The sequence below is a fragment of the Suncus etruscus genome, chromosome 8, assembly GCF_024139225.1.
Source record: "Suncus etruscus isolate mSunEtr1 chromosome 8, mSunEtr1.pri.cur, whole genome shotgun sequence".
Taxonomy (NCBI): Eukaryota; Metazoa; Chordata; class Mammalia; order Eulipotyphla; family Soricidae; genus Suncus; species Suncus etruscus.
The window spans coordinates 18,489,255-18,503,884 of NC_064855.1; the positions used below are offsets into that span (position 1 = coordinate 18,489,255).

The 14,630-nt window shown below is 40.1% G+C and overlaps 1 protein-coding gene across 1 annotated transcript in view; it reads left to right on the forward strand.

Annotated features, from left to right (window-relative positions):
• The window catches only part of LOC126016137 (NXPE family member 4-like), a 119,202-nt gene that overhangs the window by 94,876 nt on the left and 9,696 nt on the right, over positions 1-14,630 (forward strand). The window contains exon 2 of the mRNA XM_049778680.1: positions 14,136-14,361. The gene's annotated coding sequence lies outside the window, so the exon portion shown is untranslated. The remainder of the gene's footprint in view (positions 1-14,135; positions 14,362-14,630) is intronic.

Sequence of the window (14,630 nt, forward strand, 5' to 3'; positions counted from 1 at the left end):
GGTACAGATCTTTCACTTCCCTTGTAAGGTTGATTCCTAGGTACCTTATTTTTTATACTATTTTAAATGGAATTGTATTTTTGATCTCTCTCTCTCTCCTTGACTTCGTTGTTTGTATATAGAAACACTACTGTCTTTTGTGTACTGACTTTGTATTCAGCCACTTTACTGTATTGGTTAATTGTTTCTAGGAGTTTTACTGTGCACTCTTTAGGGTTTTCAATGTATATCATCATATCGTCTGCAAATAGAGATAGTTTGAGTTCCTCTTTCCCAATTTGGATTCCTTTAATTCCCTTCTCTTGTCGGATTGCTATTACTAGGACTTCTAAGGTTATATTGAATAAGAGTGGAGAGAGTGGACAGCCTTGCCTAGTTCCTGACCTTAGTGGGAATACTTCTAGCTTCTCTCCATTAAGTATAATGTTGGCTGTAGGCTTTTCATAGATAGCTGTAACTATCTTGAGGAAGGTTCCTTCTAACCCTATTTTGCTGAGTGTCTTTAACATGAAAGGGTGTTGGATTTTGTCAAAAGCCTTCTCTGCATCGATTGATATGATCATGTGGTTTTTGTCTTTCATGTTGTTGATGTGATGTATAATGTTGATTGATTTGCGTATGTTGAACCAACCTTGCATTCCTGGTATAAAACTCACTTGGTCATGATGTATGATTTTTTTTTTTTTTTTGGTTTTTGGTTTTTGGGCCACATGGGTTACTCCTGGCTGTCTGTTCAGAAATAGCTCCAGGGGGCCGGGCGGTGGCACTAGAGATAAGGTGCCTGCCTTGCCTGCGCTAGCCTTGGATGGACCGCAGTTCGATCCCCCGGTTTCCCATATGGTCGCCCAAGCCAGGAGCGACTTCTGAGCACATAGCCAGGAGTAACCCCTGAGCATCACTGGGTGTGGCCCCCCAAAAAAAATGAAAGAAAGAAATAGCTCCTGGCAGGCACGGGGGACCATATGGGACACCGGGATTTGACACAACCACCTTTGGTCCTGGATCAGCTGCTTGCAAGGCAAATGCCGCTGTGCTATTTCTCCGGGCCCTGATGTATGATCTTTTTGATGAAGTGCTGGACTCGGTTTGCTAAGATTTTGTTGAGTATCTTTGCATCTATGTTCATTAGTGAGATTGGTCTATAGTTTTCTTTCTTGGTGGTTTCTTTGCCATCTTTGGGGATGAGTGTGATATTAGCCTCATAAAAGGAGTTGGGGAGGATTCCTGTTTTTTCAATGGTATGGAAGAGCCTATGGAAAAGTGGTAGTAAGTCTTCTCGGAATGTTTGTTAGAATTCACCTGTAAATCCATAAGGACCTGGACTTTTGTTCTTAGGGAGTTTCTTAATTACATCTTCAATTTTCTCTGAGGTGATTGTCTGTTTAGGCTTTCTAGTTCTTCCTTTTCTGATCTCGTAAGATGGTATTTTTCCAAGAATCTGTCGATTTCTACTGGGTTTTCTAGCCTAGCTGAGTATAGTTGTTCATAATATGATCTCATGATATGTTGTATTTCTTAGGGTTCTGTTGTAATCTCTCCCCTTTCATTTATGGTCTTACTGATTTGGGTGTTTTCCCTATCCTTTTTTGGTGAGTTTTGCCAGTGGTTTGTCTATCTTGTTTATTTTTTCGAAAAAACAAATCCTGGTCTCATTGGTTTTTTGTAATGTTTTCTTAGTTTCTATGTTGTTTATTTCTGCACTGGTTTTTATTATTTCTTGCCTTCTGGTTGTGGTTGGATTTCTCTGCTGCTGTTGTTCCAATTCCTTGAGGTGATACTTTAAACTGTTGATTTTGTCATTTTCCTGTTTCTTGATATAGGCCTGTATTGCTATGAGTTTCCCCCTAATTACTGCTTTTGCTGTGTCCCACAAATTTTGACAAGTTGTCTCTTCATTATCATTTGTCTCAAGGAATTTTTTTATTTCTTCCTTGAGTTGCTCTTTGATCCAGCTGTTGTTGAGCAGCATGTTGTTTAATCTCCAGGTATTAGTTTCTCTCCATTGCTTCTCTTGACGTCAATTTTGACCTCTGTTGCATAGTGATCTGAAAGGGTACTTCTAATGATCTTTACCTTTGTGGTCTTATATAGGTTGTCTTTGTATCCTAAGACATGGTCTATTCTGGAGAAGGTTCCATGTGGGCTTGAGAAGAATGTGTATTCTGCTTTCTGGGGAAGGAGGGCTCTATATAGGTCTATTAGCCCTAAATCTTCTAATTTTTCATTTAGAGCTCTATTTCTTTGCTATTTTTCTGTTTGGTGGATCTGTCCAGTGGTGATAGTGGAGTATTGAGGTCCCCTACTATTATCACGTTTCCCTTCATGTGTTTCTCCAGGTTTGCAAGCAGTCGCCTCACATATTTTGCTGGCTCTACATTAGGTGCATAGATATTGACCAGGGTTAGTACTTCTTGATCTAATGTTCCCCTGATCAGTAAGTAGTGACCCTCTTTGTCTCTGATCACTTTCTTGAGGTTGAATGCAATTTGGTCTAATATAAGAATGACTGTCCCTGCTCTTTTTTGATTTCCATTGGCCTGAATAATTACTTTCCATCCTTTTATTCTAAGCCTGTGTTTATCCTGTAGTTGTAGGTGTGTTTCTTAAGGACAGCAGAAGTCCGGTTTATTTTTCCTAATCCAGTTCTCTACTATGTGTCTTTTAATTGAAAAGTTTAGTCCATTAACATTTAGGGAGATTATTGACAGAGATGATTGTTGTGCAGTTGTGTTGTGTAGGGTGGTTTTTGTTACAATCAGGGGTTTGGATTGTGTAATTCATCTCTGAGTAGGTCGCTTAGGATTGGCTTTGTTTGCACAAATAGTTCAAGTTTGTTCTTATTTGAGAATGTTTTTAGTTTGTCCTCCCATATGAATGATAGTTTTTCTGGGTATTGGACCCTAGGTTGGAAATTTCTTTCATTCAGTCGTTTAAATATGTCATTCCACTGTCTTCTTGCTTGAACTATTTCAAATGGGAGATCTGGTTTGATTCTTATGTCCCTTCCTTTGTACTTGAGGTTTTTTTCTCCCTTATTGCTTTAAGGAGTTTATCTTTCTCTTTGTTTTTTGCCATTTGGATTACTATATGTCTTGGTGTTGGTTTATTAGGGTCTATTTTATTAGGGACTCTCTTCACTCCCTGGATTTGCACTGAAGTTTCTTTCCAGAGGGTGGGAAAGTTCTCTGCTATTATATCTCTGACTACTTGTTCCCCCACTTCTGGTATACCAACAATTCTTAGATTGTTTCTTTTGTCCTTGTTCATTAGATACTGGACTTTTTCTTCCAGTGCTTTGCCTTTTATTTCTTTGTTGGTTTCTTGGTCATTTTTTGTTTGCAGTTTTCCTTCGAGTTCTTCAATGTGCTTCTCCAACTCTGTGTTTCTGCTCATAAGGCTTGTTACTTTGTCTTTTAATTCCTTCAATTCTTTTTGTATGGAATCTCTCATGTTCTTTAACATTTCTTTTTTAATTTGGCTGATTTGTTCATCCATAGATTTCTTATACTCGGTAGCTAGCGTTTCTTTCATTTCTTTTATCAATTCTTGCATTTCCTTCTTCATGGCTGATTTTAGGTCTCCTTCCCATGGATCTGTGCGTTTTGGTGGACTTGGAAACTTGCTAGGGTTTATCTTTGTATCTCCAGATATTAGGATTCTCCTTGATTTACCCATATTTCTTTGCATTTATTGGTGTGGTTTGGAGTGCTGTGCCTTCTAAATTCAGCCTGCTTTGGTCCCCTGTGGCGTGGGGATGGGTCCCCTCCCTGAGCGTGGTTCTAGAGGGGGTTGTTGTTTGGGCTTGCTGAGGTTTGGCTCCTCCTGTGCTCTTGATGTGGCCTGATTCGTTGCTTTTCCCTTTTGTTGTCAGCTAGTGCAGGTCCTCTCCTGGGCACAATGGTGGAGGGCGCTGTTGAGCCTAGCTCCTTCACCCTCCCTCCCCTATCTGGAAGTCAGCCCTCCTTCTGTGGGTCTGGTCAATTTCCTTCTCCTTATTCCTGCCAGCCGGTGCAGTTCTACTCCTGGCCACAATGGCCACAATGGTTGAGAGCGCTATTGAGCCTAGCTTTCTATCCTCCCTCCCCTTTCTGGAAGTCAATGGAGCTCTGCTCCCTCCTAGCCTCAGCAAAAAAATTTCCCGTAGTCAAACCCACCCAGTAACTGCCCTCAGCCCTTGGGGAGTCTCAGGTCCACTCTGGGGCTCAGGGGGTTAGGCTGCTCTAGGTTAGCCAATGGTCCAGGTGGCAGGCCCAATCTCACCCAGTCTATTGGTCCTAGCCCATCCCAGTGGCGCAGAGTGGGTCAGGTGCAGGGCTCTCCTCACCCGGTCTGTACTCAGCTCAGGCTCAGGGGCGTGGGGTGCGGTGGTGAGAAGCCTGTCTCAGGCTCCCACGTGGAGAGTGTGGAGGTGCCGGGGAAAACACTCATCTGTGTCTATGCTTTATAATTCTGAGTATATACTATTTGCAATTAACTTCATGAAATATTTTATGATTCTGGGGTCAAAGATATTTAATCTCTCTCTTTTTTTTTTTTTTGTTTTTGTTTTTGTTTGGGCCACATTGGTGATGCTCAGGGCTCACTCCTTGCTCTACACTCAGAAATTACTCCCGGCAGTTTTTAGGAGACCACATGGGATGCCAGAGATTGAACCAGAATTGGCCATATGCAAAGCAAGCACCCTATTTCTGTAATATCTCTCTAGCCCATCTTTTAATGCTATCTTAAAATGAGTCGCTTCCTTGAGTGTTAGATTGTTTTCTGAAAATTTACAGAGATGGAAATTCCGTTTATATATTGACTCTCTACCTTATTCTTCACCAACTGCTAGGGTTTTTCTTTCTTTCTTTTATCAATTGGGGTAATTATGGTTTACCATACTTGGAAATTTCCACATTATTGTTTCATACTTGGAATGCGGCTTCCCGCTCTGAGTCTTAAAGTGCCAATTACCTTGCTGACTCTGTCCCAGAGTCCCTTTTCCTCCTCTTTCCCTCCCTTAGCTACCTCCCTCAGCTGCACTGTGTGTAGTATCTCAGGACTAGCTTCCACTGGGAACTATCTAATCCCTTGCTTTATTTCTTTGAGCTCCACATACAAACAAGAACATCATGCTCATGATTTTCTAGGAGAACCAGCATGCCACCTACAAAGAGAGTTTTAGCTCTTTCTTAACTATTAGGATACCTCCTTTGTCTTTTCTTATTCATGTGAAAATTCAACAGATCCAGAATAGTCAAAACAGGATGTCTACTCATTCTTCCTAAAACCTCTTATTTGATGCCACACAGTAATGGTGGGAGCAGGCAACCCTGCTTTATTCCTGAATTTAAGTAAGTGTTCTCTCTTTCATACCAATTACCCTGTTAACTGTGGTTTTTCATGGTTGTCCTTTATAAAATTAGGGACTTTTCTTACATGCCTGGGATGTTGCATGTTTGAATCATGGGTATTAAATTTTGTTAATGCTTTTTTGTCTGTTGACAGAATTCATTTAGATTGTGTCTTTGATTCTATTAAGTTGTATTACATTGCTTTATGCGGGTTAAAACTCACCTAGCATTCTTAGGATAAGTCCTGTGTGGAAAGGGCACATAATCCTTTTTACTAATTAGTTTGCCAAAAATTTGGTTGAAAAACATTTGTCAGAACTCATAATTTTCTTGTAATATCTTTGGTTTCCATCTGAGTGATTCCAGGTGTGAATGAGTCTGAAAAAGAATGAGTTATACTGGGCTTGACTGAGTGAGTCTGCAATGTTTCCCCCTCTTCTACTTTGTTGAAATTTTGTGAATAATTGGTGTTAATTTTTCTACAACAAGTCTACAGTGAAGTCATTTAGGTCTCAGTTTTTCTTTAAGATTTTTTTTAATTTTTTTTTTAATTTTTGGGTCACACCCGGCAGCACTCAGGGGTTACTCCTGACTCTACGCTCAGAAATTGCTCCGGGCAGGCTTCAGGACCATACAGGATGCCGGGATTTGAACCACCATCCTTCTGAAAGCAAGGCAAATGCCCTACCTCCATGCTGTCTCTCCGGCCCTTCTTTGAAGCATTTTAAATTGCAACTTTGTCTTCTCACTTGCTATAGGTAATACAGATTTTTTTGTTTGTTCAGCCAGTTTTTGGTATTTTCTGTCTGAGAAATTGCTATTTTTTCTAACTTATAAATAAGGCTGTTGAAACACATTTGCTCATTGTGTTACCTTATTTTTATTTATTTACCACTAATAGTGATTTCCCTACTTGCCCTCATTTTCTTCATTGACATATTTTTTTCATGGACAGTCTAATTAAAGGGTTATGCTGTGCTCTTTCTAAGAACTCCCTCTTCCTTTTCATTTTCATTGATTTCTCTCTACTGACTTTCTAGTTATAATTTCTTATCTTAAATTTATAGTTACTCTCTCTTCACTAAGTTTTTTTTTTATTTCTGTTTTATTTGTTTGAAGGCCACACCCAGTGAATCTCAAGGATCACTCCTAGCTATACCTAGGGAACCATATTGGATTCTGGAAATAGAACCTGGGTCAGTTACATGTAAGGCAAATGCCCTACTTGATCTCTCCATTCCCCCAAATTCTGTTTTCTTTTTCCATTGTCTTAAGTGGTTTCCTTGGGGCAAATATATATGTATCCAACCCAGGTTCCCAAACTTGATAGGCACACACCCTCGGCCTTGCCCCCAACTCATGTCCTCTACTTGACATATAGCCAGGTACAACCATTCCTCAAAGCACTATCTTATCTGCAGCCCATATGCTTTGGGATATTATTCCTTTGTTTTTATTACTCTTAAAGTATATTCAACTTTTTTTGTGCTTTCTTTGACATTATTACATATATATTGTTTCACTTCCACTCACGTTGCGCATTTTGCAAATTTGTTCTGATCTCTAATCTTATTTTGTGCAGTTAGAGAAAATAATTTAAATTATTTCACTTCAAAAAAAATATGAGCTTGTGTTGCAGCACTCTGCATGTTCTATTCCAAAGAACATTCTGCATACTTAGAAAGAATGTGTAGGCTGCTGTAGCTGAATGCAAAGTTCTATATCTGTTAGTTTAGGTCTAGTTGTTATGTAATGTAAGTTTATTAGTGCTGATCTTCTGTCTAGGGTTCATTATTAAGGTTGTGATATTGAAGTCTCTGACTAATACTGTCTATTACTTCTTTGATTCTTTTTTGGTTGTTGTTTTGGGTGTCTGTAGTGAGATTGATAAATTTTTCTAATTGCTACATGTCCCTTATAAATACTCTTATTAGAAGATGTTTACCTCTAATGTTCATTTTAATATTTATTTTATCTAAAATAGTTTCTTTGATTTTCTTAATACTTAAAATTAATGATATATTCTTTCCTATACTTTTTCTTACATGCTATTTGTGTTATTAAAAATAGCATGTCTTGTTGACATCAATAATTGGATCTCACTATACTAACTCACCTGACCTCTATTTTTGGTTGAATGAAATATTACTTTTAATGCTGTCATTGGAAGAGATGTATTTTTGGTCAATCTGCACTTTTTCTTGTCCTTCTGTTCTTCCTTTACTGTTATTTTTTATTAAATATTTTTCCCAATCCTTCAGTTCTCAAGGCTTCCTCCTATCTTTGAGCTCAGGAATCACTCCTAGTTGGGGTCAAGGGATCATATGGTGTGCCAGAGATCAAATCCAGATCAGTCAAGTGCAAGTCAAACACACTATCACTGTACTATATTTTCTGGCACTCTAAATTAATAATTTCTCATGTATTTTTTATTTCTTTACTGGTATTGTCTACATGTTTAATTTTGTAATGACTGTAACATTTACCACATCTTATAAATTCTCACTGCAATAGTTACATGTGTGTGAATTCCAATTATTGTTTGGATAACTTACTTTTGACTGAAGAATTCCCCTTCCTACTTTTGTAAGACAGGTCTATGAGCCATAGATTATGTTTTATTTTATCCAGAAATAGACTTTTTTCCCCTTGGCTATGTTTTTAAAAGGAGTTTGCTGGATGAGATGAAATGCTGGGTTTTCCTCTGTGCTTTTGCCTCCACAGTCTCTGGTGGGAACCAGAATGAACATGCTCCTTCTCTCCTCCCCCTTTGCAGATGCAGTGATTGCGATGGCTCCTTCAGGAATAGGACTGTGGCCTTCTTATACACACCAGGGGTCACACAGAGACCTTTGCCCCTACTATCAGAGCACAGATCCTGTGCTCTGATAGTAGGGGTTTGCTTCTGCAGTTGCCAGGATCACACCCGTGCCATAGAATTCGGGGTTATCACCAGCACTTGCCCCAAGGGACCACCAACATGCCCCTAACTTGCAGGGTTGCCATTTTTCTTCAACTGTCAAACTAGTCCCTGTGCCCCAATCTCAGATATCCTCTATTCTCTGAGCATATGTATATAACCACATAGATAATAATTGAAAGGTTTTGACAATTAAATCTAACCTCTTGGCCCCCTCTGAGCTAGTTTCTGTTCCTTTTTCCTGTTCCATGAAGGTTGGGGTATATCACATTTTTCTGCTTCCTCATCTAGCTCCTGATTCTTATAAGAAACTAGGATATTCCAGAAACAGGTCATCGTAGTAACTCTATGTGCTGATCCTCTTCCCACCCACAGAGCTCCATGCTGTCTGCTAGTTTCAGGGCTTCGAGGAATAATTTTAATAAAGGCTATTTCCCTGAGAAATAGTTTTGTGTGAGTGTGTGTTTAACCATATCTGGAAGTCCTCAGGGCTTCCTCCTAACTCTGAGTTCAGGTTCCTCACCAAAGTGTAACCCTGGGCCTGGGCACAGCCACCGAAGCATTTCTATCTTTATCAAGACTTCTGGATTAGCCAATACTGATCTCTGGCTCACACAGTTGACACCTGCCAGCATGCTACCCAGCTGGGGCCTCTAATACATAATGACTTCCTTTTAACTGAGTCCATTTTCAGAGACAGTGAGAAGGGCTCTTTGTTTGGTTTGGTTTGGTTTTGGAGCCACACTCAGTGATGCTCAGGGGATACTCCTGGCTCTGCACTCAGGAATCACTCCTGAGGGGATCATATGGGACACTGAGGATTGAACCCAAGTCAGCTGCATGCAAGGTAGGCGCCCTACCTGTTGTCCTCTCTCTCCAGCCCTAACAAGGGCTCTTATTTGCTGCCTCTCCCCAAATCTGGCTCTGATGAACCTGCTGACCTGTGATCTAGCTTGTTGCCCTGGAGAAAGTATCTGGCCTGTCATCTGCTCCAGGTGAAGTTCTTTCTGCAGCAATCCTCGGAGTCTTCTGTCCTTCCCATCTGCCCTGCCCAAACTTCTCCTGCAGCTTTTTTACTTAGAACAAGGGCAATGGTGCTGATATCAGCATTCCACTCTAGCTTTTTGGATGGGAGAAGGAAGATGCCCAATAAGTGCTTAAGTGTCCCAGTGCCACCTCCTAATGATTCTTGACCAACCAATTGGTGGTTCCATGCTCTAGCCCTGAGGTGCCAGGAATTACCTGAACTGCCCAGCAGTGCTCGGGGTCTCCACAGCTGACCCCAGCAAGGTTCCAAGGACCATGTGATACTGGGAATCAAACCTGTTGACCCCTATACTCTCTCTCCAGACTCTGTGAGAAGCCTAGCTTTCCCTTAGCTTTATTGGGTTTCTCCTAGCAAGTAAACTGGAATGTGGATGATCTTGTAATAATGTCCTTGGTCTGCCAAACCTGTAAGAGTTTCAGCCCCCTAAGTAGGGAAAGAGAGCCACACATATTTTTAGCCATTCTTGCTTCTAGAATATGGAGCTGAAAGGACAAAAAAATGCCTTTGGTTTCACTCTGTAGGAATAAAAGCTTTCCATAAGGGCTGGAAGAGCAAGGCTCTGGATCTTGTCTGGCTCTACCTGATAAGGGCACTGTGAAGAAGACAAAAGGATTCCATGTCTCAGAGGCAGTCGATTTCTGCTATTCCTACCAGAATATATGGGAGCTTTGAAAAGTGCTTAATAATTTGGGGCGGGAGTGATAGCACAGCGGGTAGGATGTTTGCCTTGCATGTGGCTGATCGGGGACCATCCTTTGTTCAATTCCCAGCATCTCATATAGTCCTCTGAGCCTGCCAGGAGCATTTTCTGAGTGTAGAGCCAGAAGTAACCCCTGTTAGTGGTGAGAATGTTGCACTGGTGAAGAGTGTTCTTTTTGTGACTAAAACCCAACTACAGTCATGCTTGTAATCACAATGTTTAAAAAATACAGTAATTAATTAATTAAATTAAAAAGATTAGAGTATGTATAGTAGGGAAAGCTCCCAAAACACCAAGTTCCTAAATTGACCTAAATTTTATACAGTTCTAAACATACAAAAATAAATATGGAATTTTTTTTCAAAATGAGGTGCCTCCACATTTTTTATTTTTCATTTTGCTTTGCCTATTCAAGGTCTCTTTCCACCCCCAAAAGCACCGGCAATATAATGTAGCACCATTTCCCCCTGCAAAGACACACTAAAAAAAGGGGAAATCTTATGTATAAAAACGAGCTCTTATCTACTAGGGATAAGAACTCATACTTGTTTACAATACAGGGACATCTCCCACCCTGAAAATATGTCATGTGGACCCAACTTAGACACCAGGTGATTAGACATCATTCATCCAGCCTTGAATCCTGGATCCCAGGCATAGAAATGAAACAGTTCTTCACGACAGTTACAGGAAACAAATCCCATCTGGGACATCCTTATTACTGCTGGGACACATCAAGTGCCAGCTCTAAAGTGATATCCTGACAACAAGGAAAATGGAAACAACTTGACCTAAGAGCAGGTTATCCTACCCCACTAGCTAACGATAAGACAAAATCAGAAGACTTGTCACCCTTTGGTCTGTCCAAAAGCCAAGATTGCGACCTACAGATGACTGGCTGATAGAACCATGACCCTACTGTATGTATCCTGGTCCCAATAAAAAAAAGCCCTAGTCTAGAGTTTGAGCTATGCCTGCACAATAACTATGATATCCAGTTCCAAAGGTCTGTCTGAGAAAATTGCAATGGAATGGGTCTTCTGGAATCATCCTAGGATCAACGCAAAGACCAAGACCACCAACCAAAGAAGACAGATTAAAATGACACTGAGGGAGAAGAATTTCTAGAACCACAAAGAAAGACTTCATAATAAGTTTCACCCCTTGACTTGTGTAGATACCGAGATCTTTAGATACAGAGGTCTGACTTTATCACCCAGGATGGAGCAGAAGTCTTCCAAACAGCACGAAAGCACCAAGGGGAGAGTAAATGAACCTGTACGGAGTCTATAGTTAATCCCATGACAATATTCTCCAAGGGTGGAAAAATCCTGTAGCTCTTAGGCCGAGGGAATTCCTCTTCGAATGACCCCAAGATTTACTGTGCCTGTGCAGGAGGGAAAGAAAAAAAAGGCACAAAACCATTTTTCTCCTTTTTTTATCTATCTAGTTTTTGTCGATTTCATTGTTTTGATGTGGTTGTTGAACTTGTTGTCTTCATTTATATTTATATTTATATATTTATTTTCTTCCTTTCTTTTCTTTCTTTATGTGCTCTGCCATGTTTTTATTTCAAGGTCATGGCTTTTATGTGGTGCTTACCTTTATTGTTGGAGTGCTCATTGGATGTTTTATTTTTGTATTGTTGGGGTGATTCACCTTTCTCCCCTTCGTCTCTCAAACCGATGATGAGAGCCTCTAGAAGGACTCCGCCATTTCTGACGTATTTGATTGTTACCCCAGTTTATTACTTTTCTCTCCTTCAAACAAAACCATGTAACTTTATCTATCTAGTCCCGCCTCCAAGTTAAAGGAGGAAATAAGAGAGCTACCAAGACCAAACAGGTGTAAGACCACTAAATAACAAGTTAGGCACAGAGGAGACCACGTATTCTTTTTTTTTTTTATTTAAACACCTTGATTACATACATGATTGTGTTTGGGTTTCAGTCATAAAAGGAACACCACCCATCACCAGTGCAACATTCCCATCACCCAAGTCCCAAATCTCCCTCCTCCCCACCCAACCCCCGCCTGTACCCTAAACAGGCTCTACATTTCCCTCATACATTCTCAATATCAGGACAGTTCAAAATGTAGTTATTTCTAACTAAACTCATCACTCTTTGTGGTGAGCTTCCTGAGGTGAGCTGGAACTTCCAGCTCTTTTCTCTTTTGTGTCTGAAATTTATTATTGCAAGAATGTCTTTCATTTTTCTTAAAACCCATAGATGAGTGAGACCATTCTGCGTTTTTCTCTCTCTCTCTGACTTATTTCACTCAGCATAATAGATTCTGTGTACATCCATGTATAGGAAAATTTCATGACTTCATCCCTCCTGACAGCTGCATAATATTCCATTGTGTATATGTACCACAGTTTCTTTAGCCATTCGTCTGTTGAAGGGCATCTTGGTTGTTTCCAGAGTCTTGCTATGGTAAATAGTGCTGCAATGAATATAGGTGTAAGGAAGGGATTTTTGTATTGTATTTTTGTGTTCCTAGGGTATATTCCTAGGAGTGGTATAGCTGGATCGTATGGGAGCTCGATTTCCAGTTTTTGGAGGAATCTCCATATTGCTTTCCATAAAGGTTGAACTAGACGGCATTCCCACCAGCAGTGGATAAGGGTTCCTTTCTCTCCACATCCCCGCCAGCACTGTTTGTTCTCATTCTTTGTGATGTGTGCCATTCTCTGTGGTGTGAGGTGGTATCTCATTGTTGTTTTGATTTGCATCTCTCTGATGATTAGTGATGTGGAGCATTTCTTCATGTGTCTTTTGGCCATTTGTATTTCTTCTTTGTCAAAGTGTCTGTTCATTTCTTCTCCCCATTTTTTGATGGGATTAGATGTTTTTTTCTTGTAAATTTCTGTCAGTGCCTTGTATATTTTGGAGATTAGCCCTTTGTCTGAGAGACCACGTATTCTTGCAGCCCTGGGAATGAGGGAGGAAGATACAGGAGGTAGGATGGGAACGGATGTGTAGGGAGAACAATCCGGTAATGGGAATCCCCCTGATATTAAGTTAACATGTACCTAAAATATTATTGTCAACAATATGTAAGCCACTATGATCAAAATAAAAATTATATTAAATAAAAAAAGAAAAACAACCCACTTAAACTTTTGAGGTTAACTTAAATGAATATGCATGTGCATGGAAATGTAAAAAAGTACTTTGCCTTCGATGTTTAAGGAGTTACATAAGTTTTATGTCTTTAGATTGCTTTGTGTGCTGCTAAGAAATATTATGTACTACAATCTGGGGACTTGAGGGACAAAGTAATTGTACATGGGTTCTGTTTTATTTTTCTTAATGTTCTTTGGCTGAAAGTTCAAAGTTAAGATATCAGCAATGGGACTACTGAGAATTCTGTTTATGGGTGATTGTCCTTCCACTGTAACTTTACCCTGTCCTCTTTCTTTGCATCTTTGTTCTCATAATTAAAAATGAAAGATTTAAAAAATAGGGGAGGATGGCGGGTAAAAATAAATAAATAAATAAATAAATAAATAAATAAATAAATAAATAAAATAATGTCTTCTTTAAAAAAAAAAGTAACTCCTGAGTTCCTGAGTGCTGCTGGGTATGGCCCAAAAAAAGAAAAATGCTTCATCAGGCCCAGGATGCCCATCAGATCATCTCCAAGACTCTAATTTTTCTACTTGTGACCACTTATGAGGGTCTCCTTGGAAAATGGGTTGGCGGAGCCCATGAAGTACTGTTGTGGAACTTGTTACTGGAACTATTCTAGCTAATATTTTCATGTCTGAGCTGAAAGTGAGCTATGCCTGCTGCCTTTTCTCAGTGTCATGAAGCTAAAGGGTGCTAAGAACAGCCCTAAGACCTGGTTAAGTCCAAACGTCCACTTAGATGGACCTTGCTTTCTCTCCAGTACCTACTTCAACATTTGGTTGAGAACCAGAGCTCTGAAATGGACCATTCTGGTCATTTCCTCCTGTCATTTCAGGGGTACTCCTATTCTAGAATTCATCCCATGATCGTTTGATTTTACAGCTCCACTATACAGGATAAGGACATTATAATGATTGCATTCACTTAGCGAAGTTTCCTCTTCCCCTCCCACCTCTGCCAGAATTAATTCTGTTTTTAATCTGTGCCCTTTCTTAAGGTGGAGAAGTCTTGAAAGGTATCTGACAGAAGAAAGTGGAGGGTTGTGTTTCCCAGCTGGGAGCATGCAGACGCCCACTTATTGTAGGATTTGCTTTGTCACAAAGGAGAGGCCCCTCAATAGAGCATGCCTGCTTCTGAGCCATGCCACAGTACCCAGCTCGCCAGAGTTCTGAAGCTTAGGACTAAAAAAGTCTTTAAAGGCACAAAAATATCTGCAAAATCAGGTAAGTTGGAGGAGTGATAGCAATCTGGGACACTATAATTTTTCAGCCCTGTATACTCACCAGGAATCTTGAGCAGGTGGTACTCTAGAGGGAGAGATTAAAAACTGAGAGAGAATTTTAGAAGAGAAGCAGTATTCATTTATGAAATCTCACTGGAAGAACATGAAATTCCAGCAATGGCAGAAATTAAGTTGTAAAAGGAATGGGGGAGAAGAAGGCCTAAAGTTTTAAGAAAAGTTGAGTTTTAAAATCTTTTCCAGTGGGAGAGG